Raw genomic sequence first — 11,664 nt, 5'->3', positions numbered from 1 at the left:
CTTCCTACAAGCTCGTATTCAAACGTGCTCCTATGCTGTGTGCTTGGAATTGGGTATATTTACTCGATACTTGAACAGAGTTACAATACAAGTGCAATGGGACTGGGTTTTGTCCTTGCACTCAGATTGAATTCAAACATCTTCACAAATTCCTGTCTCCAACCACTATTAAAACATTAGTATAGAAGAGGAAATGGCTGTTTGCATTGGACCAGGTAACTCTCCCTTCCCATCCTTAACTAATAGAGACAAGTCACAGAACGCTTGGCTTTGACAGGGAATTTGGCCCCAGGGTTTAGCCTGGCTCTTAGCCAAGGGTTAAGAGAGCTGATTCCATATTGCAGGTAGAAGGGCAGGATTTTAACTCCTTTCCTACTATGAGAGAATGGGGGAGAGAGAGTGGGAGAAAAAACTTGACCAACACCATGAAAGAAATCTGCCTCCCAGCACTGCTGAGAGAGAGGTGAAAGCTCTGGGACCAACATCTGTTTTTTATTTTATATACCATTCCCCAGACGTCCATCTTCTGGACAGTCAAGACCAGTCTAATCTTTCTCTTATTCTAAGACCAGACAAGCAGATGCAGGTAACCACAAATGGAATAAAAAAGACTAACAGCATTATGAACTATTTAATGTAGGTCAGCATATAGCACTGCATTGTGCTATTTGTTTGATACCCCATTGCTTCTCAAAGCAAGAGTCAAGGACCAAGGGCAGCAGACCTTTCTCAGATGCAATACCTACAGAAATCAAAGGGAGGGTTTTGTTTGGAAGACATAATCAGAGCAGAATCAAGCCTTAAGTTTCACGCACCCTTTAAACAAGTATAATCAAGCACTGCAGCCCAAGTCCTTTCTGTTTGCTGCCCTTGGCCATGTTTTTCTGTCTGCTCATAGCACTTTGGTTTGCACCTACACAAGAGTTTGTGGGACCAGCTGGTGAACCAGATCAGAAAAAACCTGATTGGCTTTAACTCAGGTGAGACCTCTGATGCAGCTCAATGTACAGTCACACAACAGCTTGAACCAGTGACAAGGTATAGTGATAAAAAATGAGAAATAGAAGGCACCTGAAAAGGTGAAATTGACTCTTTCAGCAATATGCACCATCTTATGCTAATTTACATGTTGGCAAAAGCTTGGTTCTGATTGTACATATTCCCCCACTCACAGCCTGAAGAGAAAACTACCAGTGGAAGACTATGGCTGGAGCTGAAGCTCACCTATATTAAACCTGAAGTGAACCAACTAGTCCAGCTTTTATCCTTGATATTGTTTCAGAAATCCACTGGCAAGCAATGTGAAGACTCTATGTCAAATTTGATGTATTTCTAGCCCTTAGCATATGAGAGAGATCTGCCAGTTTGAATAACCACTTTGTAGGGATATCATTTGATGCCTTAAATGATTGTGTGTGGTGGTGGGAGATACATTTACTGTAATGAATACTACTGAAATGCAAAATGAATGACCTACTAACTATTGCCATTCATTTATGCAGTACACAGCCAGACAAATTGGAGTTCAGCTGAACTCCAACTTACAGTGACAGATCCTTTTCCAAAGAACCTACAGTCTTAGTTTCAGACAAGATATGAAAGAAGGAGGGAAGCAAGTAAGTGGGCGTGACAGAAGGAAATGTCATCAAGCTTTATTACCAACTGCTTGTGTGAAACGTATCTTCCAGGTTTACTTTAAAAATATGCTCTGTGTCTAAGTCTTGAGAGACATGCACACCGACCTTTCTTTCCCTCACCCCCAGTGAATTCTACACTAGTTTGGGCTCTCATTTGCACTGAGCTGGTCTGGAGTACAATACATGAAAAGAGCAGCACAGGCCATGAAATGAAATAACAGGTCCGGTAAGCTCTGCTGCTTACCAAGTTGAAATACAAGCCATTGCGGATTGTTGGAAGCAGTTGTCCTTTGAAGTCACTTGATATTATTGCTCCTGAGCTGGCATACAAAGTTCAAAGAAATGAGCACGGCAAAGTGCAGGGAGTCTACACAGATGTTACTTCTTTTATACAAATTCACACTGCTAAATGAACTTGGAAGCTTAACAAAAAGGGAAAATTTAATAAACTCAAAGCAAAATTGGACTCCATATGCAAATTAGCCAAATATCTTCAAGCGCAATTGTCAAATAGTATTTTTTAAAAATATTACTTGCATAATTGAATACTTGTGTTAAAGCATCAGAGCAGAGCCTGTCATGCAGGGCGGATTCTCACACCCCTTCACACACTGCATAACACCACTGAGTTTGCTGCCCATTTCTTAGTGTACAGTACTAACTCAATCAAGACATTAGAACATGCTCTTAAAATATAAATTCTGCAGGCTTTATGCATTGCCTACTTGTCCGTTTATGCTTTAAGCTTTTCTTATTTGGGAAGTTTTTTTTTAAAGTCCCTCTCCTCACTGTTTTGAAAATGATCCATGAACCCACTGATGGTCCCCCAAACATATAATTTCCCTCCCATTAATATTTTTCCTCCTTCCTGTCAACCTATTACTCCTCTACTCATCATTATTTACTCTGAATTTCATGTATAGTCTCAGTCAAATTGGTGTGAGTCTACAGGTTAGCATTAGGATCCTGCTTGGTAAGAAACATGAAGAAAAAGTTTTTCCATATCATGGCAAAAATTCATTGTTTTGTGCAGCACATGGCAATCTCAGACGTTTTAAAGCTCTTTATGTAATGATATGTCATACAGTTTAAGCACATGCTCTCACCAGTTGTTTTTTGCCACTGTTGCTTGCTGCCATTTAAAAAAGTATTATTATTTTTTAAACGTGTCTCCAAATTACCTTCCAATACCTCCTAATTTGAGAGGCAAGCAGTTCTCACATGAGGAGGGGGCACATCTCAAACTGCATCCAGGGGGGAAGGCTATTGCAGAGCACTGAGGTAAGGAGACAGAGTTTCTATTCCCAGCTCTAGGAATAACTTGAAGAACAAGTGGTATCTTCTTTCCCTTGGAGCACAAGCATTTGATGAAGATATTTACTGTGTAATTACACGCCGTCTGGCAGAAGGAGGCCTCATCTACTTGTGGCATTTTAGGCACTGTTATAATGAAAACGTTAAACAAATTTTTCTCTTTTGTGCTTCAGCTTCCCAAACACTGAAGTGTGTGCGCTTCCCTGTTAAAATGGTTTTAAGTCATCTTTCCCATTTAACAGCTCAGTGAAACCACTGCAGTGTAACCGCAGAACACATCTGTGCTAAGTCAGTCTTGGAATTTTATAGAGTTTACTGAAGAACAGAAAAAAAATAATCACCTGTGACTCATAGAAGGAGCTCTTACATATCTGTAACATGCTATCATCGGCTTACTAGCACCATGCTTAACGTGGCTTAATTACATGATTATTTAGTCTATTATCTCTAAAAGAAATACTTTTCATCAGTCAAATTATGCTCATAAGCAGGTCTTTGGAAAATGTGTTAAAAGCCTTTAGGAAAAAAATATTTAATCCCTGCTTCAATTCTTCAATTTAATGTAATCCCCCTTCTTTTAATCTCTTACAGAGGTTTTTTTTTTAATGTAATCAGGCTATTAGTTTATGCATTTAATAATCAGAGTAGCCTAATAAATTAGAGTTGTTGTTGTTGTTTTTTTTTCTGTTGTTTTGTTTTGGTTTCCCCGCTTTTCACTGAATCTCTGCTTGATGGACATTTCTTAAGAACAGACAAAAAGTGACTTTGGAAACGGAGAGACATGGATTACCTTTTGAAAACACTGGTCCTTGTTCCAATGTGAAATAGAATAACCTGATCATCCAATCATTTTGAGTTTATTTTTACATATTTACTGACTTCAGGGTGTGGATTTTTAAAAACAATATCCCCTGCTCTCTACCTGTCAGGAATAGGCTTAGGTTAGAAGACAGCATTCTGGCTCAGAGGGATTTACAAACCAGTCAGGGCAGTAAATAGCATGTACCTTCCTTCTTTCTCCTCTGGTATGGAAGGAAATACTTTCCTCCCTCTGCACAGTCTAAATGAATTGGGGATAGAAGGGGACAAGAGAGTGGAGAATGAAACCATGCCACAAGAGGAATGGAGCTGAGCAAGCAGCTGAAGGGAATGAATAAGAAAGGACAAAAAACAGCAAGAAGCCTGGACAATAGGAAAGTAGCAGGCAGCAGGAATTAACTTCTGCATTGTAGCAAGGAGATAGAACTCAGAGTCTGCGGTAACTGCCACACATGCGTGCTTCAAACTGTTTCACTACAGCAAACAAACAACAACCTGGGAAGAATGGGAACCAATGTCACAGTATCTTCATGGCTTAGCAGTACTGTAGCCAGGTAAACAGGAAAATCTTGTGAATTTCCTGAGGTTCTGTTAACTTAGCGATAAAGTCCTGTGGCTGCAGAGTTTGCAATAGCATAGCATAGTGTGTTGAATATTTGAGGAGGAAATGGTATTCTCAAGTTGCTTTTTTCTTTCACTTCTAACTCATACTTGGTAAACCTGGAGGAAAGAGTGTTTCCCTAGATGATGCGTTTATATCATCAAGGTTTCTCCTTAATGCACTCTTTCCCTAGAACATCAAGCCTGAGATGCTGTTTATCATCTGGATGCTGCTGTCATGTTGTGTTTACCTACTTGTTTTTCCAAAAGCAGCGACACAAAGTAAACAGGTTATTCACTTTAATTTAGTATTCAAGTTTAAGGTAAAAGCAAATCAAAACCTACTACTCCAGCTTACATAAACCAGCTTGCAAAGCACATGCAATTTCTAAGTATGTTTTACAAGCTAGTTTGTGTAAAACAAGCCAACTGAGCCAGATTTACATTTCAGTTGTTTAAAGCCTCGTCAAGTGTCACAGAAGTGAGTCACATGGAGTTTAATTATTCCAGTTAATGAACACAATTACCATGTTTTGACAATATTAATTGGACCTGCACTTACACTCCTTTCTTCATTTCACCTTCATAACCACCTCCATAATTACCAACTCCTATGGCTATAGTATGCCTAAAGGAATAGTTTACCTTTACAGAACATGTATTTCACTTCTCTCTCACTGCTCCCCTTCCTCCAATATTCCTCCCTACAAAATTTCTAGGCCTTTTTCTTTTCCTCTAGTCTTTAGCAATTGGGTTTCATCTTTCCAAGTACCAATGGTGAAAGATACCAGAATTCATCTGCCACACACTTTTAACTCAAGGCTCGTAGCTGCTAAGTCACAGTCATTCCAGCTGAACTTCTTTCATACCAGTGTTTTTGAATTTCTTTTATTTATAAAACTGAAGAAGAGGTATTTTTCCTAGTTCAAAGACAAGTAACCAGACAACCAGCTTATGTGAAAGGGCACAAGCTCCACTGTTTGGCCCAGGATATAGGAATCTCTTTGTGAAAGGAGGCAAGTTTGAGACCCTGAAGACATACCCATTTAACCCAGGGATTAATTTGTGCAACATTTTCAGCTAGAGCTAAATAACATCATTCTTACTGGCATTTGTATAGCAATAGGATCACACAACATAGAATCCTTTTACACTAGCTGTTTTTAAAAGACACAGGACAAAGCAGTCCCTGCTTTGAAGAGATCACAGTGCAGCCAGATGAGCCAGACATCCCCTGAGATGATGGCATAGGCGCTGCAGTGACTTGACTTGTTTGCGCGGTAAGTTAGTAACAAAGACAGGAACTGACGCCAGCTCTCTGAATTCCCAAACCACTTTCCTCTCTGCTAGACCCACACTTCCAGCCTGTAATGTGGTACAGACAAAAGGCAAGGTATAAATTCATCTCCACCCCTTACTGCCACAGGAGATGTATACCAGGTAACATGTGGAGACTTACTCAAGCTACTGAAGAAATACGGGAGGTCAAAGAGTATTAGGAAAGCATTGTACTAGACTACTGCATTTCATAACCATGTTTCATAAGAGTCTCAAGTCTACTATTTTGTACTCCAAGAATTTATGGTTTGGGGAAGATTCTTGATTCACCTGAATGTTAGTGGCATAAATAGCTGCTATTTATATAAATGTGTTTCATTCTCCATCTCCTGAATACCTGTACTTCTTTCTGCAACAAGGAGAACCACACATACTGTAAAGATCTATCCATGGACAAATTTTCCAGCTCTTCAACACTGTTAGCAATATATACTTAACAAACCTGTAGTTTTGGGACTCTTTTAATAAAAAAATATGTTTGTAATTCACTCAGGGCCTCAGCTCTAACACCTGCTTTTCTCTCTATGTGCTACTGTCATGTATTCTTGTTGCACACTATCATGTACCTGAGCAAAGTCAGAGAATACTCTCAGATTTGTTGATCATGTAGGTCCAAGCTTTGCTGTTACTTCAAGTAACACCAACAAATTTTCAGTAGCTCCATGGAAAAAGAAACTGAATTTTGGCCTTACATCTGAGATACCTATCAGGATATCTGATCATTGGGATATTCATACTGTTCATCAGAACAGCCAAATCAATGCATTAGAACATACCTCATAATGAACAGTGAAATTCATTTTCACATGATATACAGTGGAGAAAAGAGCTGGTTGGGAAAGTTCACACAAGACTGCCATATTTCAACTTACCAATCCAGCAAAAGCAACACACTTAATGAAGAGCAGCGCTGACAAACGTGAGCAGGTATCACTCAGAAGCCTGCCTGGCTTGTTCTCTGATGAACTCTCTTTCTATTACTGTTCTGTCTGGGTTGTGGCTGCCAACGTGAAAAGTTTCTCCCTTTCCATCACCCATTCATGGCAAATTCAGCTGAAGAGAAGTATCAGAATCAGTATTGATGGCTATGGGACCTAAGACATAATAATTTCCTTCAAACTATTGCCAGGCCAAACATTTGTACTGAGCTCACGTCTGAGGTTCTCAACTTTACTTAAAAAAAAACAAACATAAGCACGGTATTTTAAAGTGACTGAAGGACACTGCTATGGAGATCTGTATTGCCACAATAGGCTTAGTTACACAAATATTTTGTATGAAGGTTGCATCTTGCACTAGGTGCTAAAGGAGTAACTCCTAACATTTTATCATATATCTTTTGCTCTGTCTAGATGAAGGTCCTATTTTTATTCAAGTATCTAATGAACAGAACAACGTCTAAGACAAGACTGGAAAGTACCAAACTCAGTGTCTAAGTCTGCGAGTATTTTAGATATTGAATTATGAACCTTAATAAGAACAAGACTTTAACATTTATTTACTAGATGGAAAAATGCAAATAATGGAAGTCATGAGAAAATGGTGCAAACAGAACTTGCTTTCAACATTTTATATGGCTTTATATTTAGAATATGGCATGCATATGAGCTTTTCCTATTGATTTGTGTTTTTGATTGTTTCTTAAGGCAGAGATACTGGCTAAAACAGATGAGTCTTGCAATTTTATTTAAAGTGCAAATACAATAAATGTATATGAATGTTTAACTGATCATTATCACTGATATAACTATACCTGTTATTCATGATGTAGTCAAATTATTGAACTAAATAACTAAAATCCTGCTCAGTCATGAAAATATGAGATCTCATGATGTCTTATCTCATTTTAATGTTGACCTATAATCAGTACTTCTCTAGAAAAAGTCAAGAAATTCTTTACAGTTGACATACACTTCAAACTGAAGAAAGGAGCTTCAGAAATATCTCACAATTCCTGGCAAATTATTTCCATTAGTGTAGTGTTTGCAGAAATTCAGAACTCATTTCCATAAGCTACTCAATTAAATACAAGGTGACTAGGGTTCTTTTTTCTTCCTGGTCCCATATTTCAAGTATGAATATCATTTAGACATTAGCAGATAAAAAGTATGTCAGTGAAGGACAAGTACAAATTCAAATTACTAAGGAGAAAAATTAAGTTAATTTCAGTGTGGAATGTTTGTAAGCAATGTGTAATCAGTCCTTAGTTTAAATGACTCAATTAAATAATCTATTATTATCTTCATTGGAAAAATCAAGCCTAAACATGTGCAAATGCAGAAGTGAAATTATTCCAACTGCATTCAGCATTCAAAAATAAAGATGTTTTAGTATATTAACATTGACCAAAAATGTATTTTTGCCCCCCCCCCCCCCTTTTTTTAATACTCAAGGGTATGAAATGCAGCTGAACAATCTATTACATGTTTCACTAGGAGTAATAAAGGTCAAATTCCAGCCCAAGGTAGAAATTTCCATGACATCCATGAGTGTCATACATTCAGATCTGAGTGCAGTCTATCCATAAAAAAATATAAGCACACAACAAGACATCCTCCAATATTGTTTGAGAAGTCTGTTGCTCATTTGTTACTTGGGCACACCCCTGTCCAATTTTCTTTTCAACAAATAGCATTACTCTTTATACCCCCCACTCTGAAGCAATTACTCATTTCAAAAAAAAATAATAGAACAGTAGTCCCCAAGTGACTGCATTCAAACATCTTTCCTGATGCTAAGCAAACATCATGCCATTTTGAGTATCATGCCTAAGCTTGGCCCTATTTCTGAAAAAGGATTAGCACAAGCCAACCAGTCTGGCAGGACTGACAGTCACTGACTTCAAATCAAACATTGTCTCCACCCCAAAGTATGCCCCCAGGGCCTTCCTTTGCAAGATTTGCTGAGGGGAGAGAGGGTATGGATCAGACATCAAAAACAACCTCTCAATTTGGGAACCCAAGTCTCGCTTTCAGAAAAGGTACAGGTTTAAGTGCGGTCAAGCTCCAGTGAGACTTGTCCTCCAAAAGCTTGTTGCTTTTGAAAATCACATACGAAAACAGTCCAAAATCACTCAAACTTTTTGAAAATTGTAACCCTACTACATAATTCAAATACTATGCCCTTGATACTTAAAGCTGTAAGTCAATAAGGAGGGAAGCATGTTGTTCTAGATGAGGAGAAAATTTTTGCATAGAGAGTTTTTCCAGTTTCATATAATGAAACCTGTCTGAAGTTACCACTGGCGGTTTTCTTGATATTCTAAAGAATTGGGTCCAGGTCTTATTAAAATATGGACTGAGGACAAACAGAAATATTCAGAATCTTCTCCAAGCCCAGGTTTTCTAGGTCACAGTAACACATGGCTAGAAAGTGAATTAAGACAGCACTGTCCCAGTGAACTATTATTTTTTAAAATGCTCACATTCATAACATAGCAGTATTCTCCTTGCTGAGCATATCCATCTCATTGCCAGAACTATCTCCACAGAAAAACTGAGTGAAAGAATCATGAAGATTTGTTGTGAAAGCCTAGGTTTTCACAAATCCAACTGCCTGACTTTGCTGATGCTCACCTGATATTAAACTTGCAGAAAGGAAAGCAAACAAACAAAAAAATGTCCCAGTTCCTTGACCCCTTTCTAACAAGCGCTCTCACACCCTATTTTCTTTCACAGAAGGAAATCCAAGTTGAGAGCTGCCACTACTAAAGACATAAGCTTAGCTCTAATAGTCCATCAGGATGCTAAGAATGTAAGACATATCTGAAGGTAGCTGGAAGAAACAACACTGCAATTGAATGCTTAATTCCCAGTTCAGTGTGTAAAAGCTCTGGAAACCTAGCAATGCCTTTGATCAGGAAAAAAACTCTGCACTTCAATCACCTGCACTCAGGTTTGCAAGAGTGCCTGCCATCAGGGCGCTCCAGAAAGCCAGCGCTGGTAAGAGAATCACTCTGGCAGTGTAGGCAGATCCATCCATCTCCAGCAGGTGAGGTCGCCCACAGACCTCAGGACACGCTTCTAAGGCTAACTAACAGACCCCTGTTGGTGGATCCAATCTCCCAATTCGATAGGCTCATACAGGCTGCTGTTCAGCTGTCTCATCCAGTCTTTTCCTACCAGCATACACCAACCAAGTATGATCTCACAGAATAAAAATAATCCACCAGTAACTGCAATACAAGCTAGACCAAACTCGTATCTGTGGTTCATACTTCAAATACTGGCTAAAGGAGTGAATAATTATTGTATATTTATAATTTCATGCTATAAACCTACCCAGCCAAAGAGCTAGAACCCTTAACTCCACCAACTTCAAGGGATTTAGTTTTCATGACTGTGAGAAAAGGCTCATCCATGCAAAGAGCAAACTTGAAAGGTAATCTGACTTTGGATAATCATGCCATGTAGTATGCCATTTTTTCCTCTACCATCATTCTTGCCCTGACTTTCTTACACTGCATAAAAGGGAGAAGGAGAGAGGCATACACAGATCCCTAAGTAGCATTACACTGATAGTTTCAAGATGGTTATGGTGCAAAATCACATGAAAACAAATGTTCACAGAAAGACTCAATATTAATTTTATACTGATAAAGCAATGGGGGGGGGAATCCACTTAAATCTGCGTATAGTAAGGCATTGATATAAACCTCCATTTTTTTTCTATCATTTGGCAAACGGCAAGAGAAGGATCTCAGTCGTTATTGTTGTGTGGACTTCTAGCCAAAACTGATTGCTACAAACAAAAAAAATCTTCTTAGCCCAGTAAATGTTTCACGGAAAAAAAAAAAAAAAAAAAGAAGCCAAAATTTTATGTAAGTTAAAAGAGGCAAGACCATATCACCCCATGTTCCTATATAAAAGTCTAGTCAAATTTGTATATACAGAAAATTCATACATACTCATCTTCAGCATGAACTGCAAACATTTATAGCCTGGAAACAAACATTCAGGGAGTGTCCAGACTAGCCTTTCTAAACAGCAAACAATTAACTTAAGGTGAAACTATACTGCAGACATGCCCGGATCCAGACAGCATTTCTTTCCCTCTGGCTGAGAGAAGAATGGAGGCTGAGTGGAGAAATAACCTTTTTCTGGAAAGCAAGCAGAAGACCTATTACTCTGAAGAAAACCAGTGAGGAAAGAAATGGGTTTGAATAGCAACAAGACCTGTGGCAAAGCAGATGAAGCCAGCAGCTGTGGCATTTGTTGCTCTCTTCCTATGGAACTGAGAGCCTGCATTCAGGGAAAGAAACACAGAAGAAACACTACAGAATAGGACTTGCAGCAGCAGTGTTAACGTGCTTCAAAATATTCATTCCTTATTAGGCAACTAATCAGCTAATTGTTCCAGTGCTTGAGAACAGTTGTGGCTTTTCTAACAAGAGAGAGCAGCTGGCAACTAGTGCCCAGCATGGCTTGCCCAAGGACTCTGCCTCCTCCCCTGCCAGCACGAAGCAGCTGAACGGGCCAACCATTTCATCACGGGCATCTCACAGTGACAGTTACCCTTCTCATCTTATTTCAGGAGAGAAGCCAAAATGAGACATAGAGGAGCTGCACAGAAATTACTTGTTCTGCTTCGGAGCATGGCTTTTTGTGCAGCTGTGCAGAGTAATGCAACTGAAGCGCTCTGTCCACTGCTTTATAAGGTGCTCTTCAGTGTCAGACATTGGAGCCACGAGGCAACAAACATTCACATCACATCCATGGGAGCATATCTTTTTAAAAGAGCATGCATGCACCACCTAGTCCAGGAAAATCCTGAATAGTGCAGTTTTAAGAACAGATCTCACAAACCCGTTGGCAGAGAGAGCAAGCTGAATAGAAGAGCTGGGTAAGTATTAGCAGCATAGTTCTGTAAAGTTTGTTTTGCCTCTCAACTGAGAACAAAAGTTTCCATTGTGTCAACTACTACATTTCCTTAAGCAGTTTGCAACACATTTTACTTC

General features: G+C 39.0%; 1 long non-coding RNA gene across 12 annotated transcripts in view; it reads right to left on the bottom strand.

The window, feature by feature from the left end:
* The window catches only part of LOC106040874 (uncharacterized), a 157,017-nt gene that overhangs the window by 52,521 nt on the left and 92,832 nt on the right, over positions 1 to 11,664 (bottom strand). For 7 of the 12 annotated variants that reach the window (XR_010831743.1, XR_010831737.1, XR_010831742.1 and 4 more), the window contains one exon: positions 6,581 to 6,761. The exons of the other annotated variants lie outside the window; for them this stretch is intronic. This is a non-coding gene — a long non-coding RNA (uncharacterized lncRNA). The remainder of the gene's footprint in view (positions 1 to 6,580; positions 6,762 to 11,664) is intronic. 12 annotated transcript variants of the gene reach the window in all.

This window comes from Anser cygnoides, chromosome 5, assembly GCF_040182565.1.
Source record: "Anser cygnoides isolate HZ-2024a breed goose chromosome 5, Taihu_goose_T2T_genome, whole genome shotgun sequence".
NCBI lineage: Eukaryota > Metazoa > Chordata > Aves > Anseriformes > Anatidae > Anser > Anser cygnoides.
Note: the sequence above shows the minus strand (reverse complement) of the source record. Positions and strands in the feature narration are given on the sequence as shown.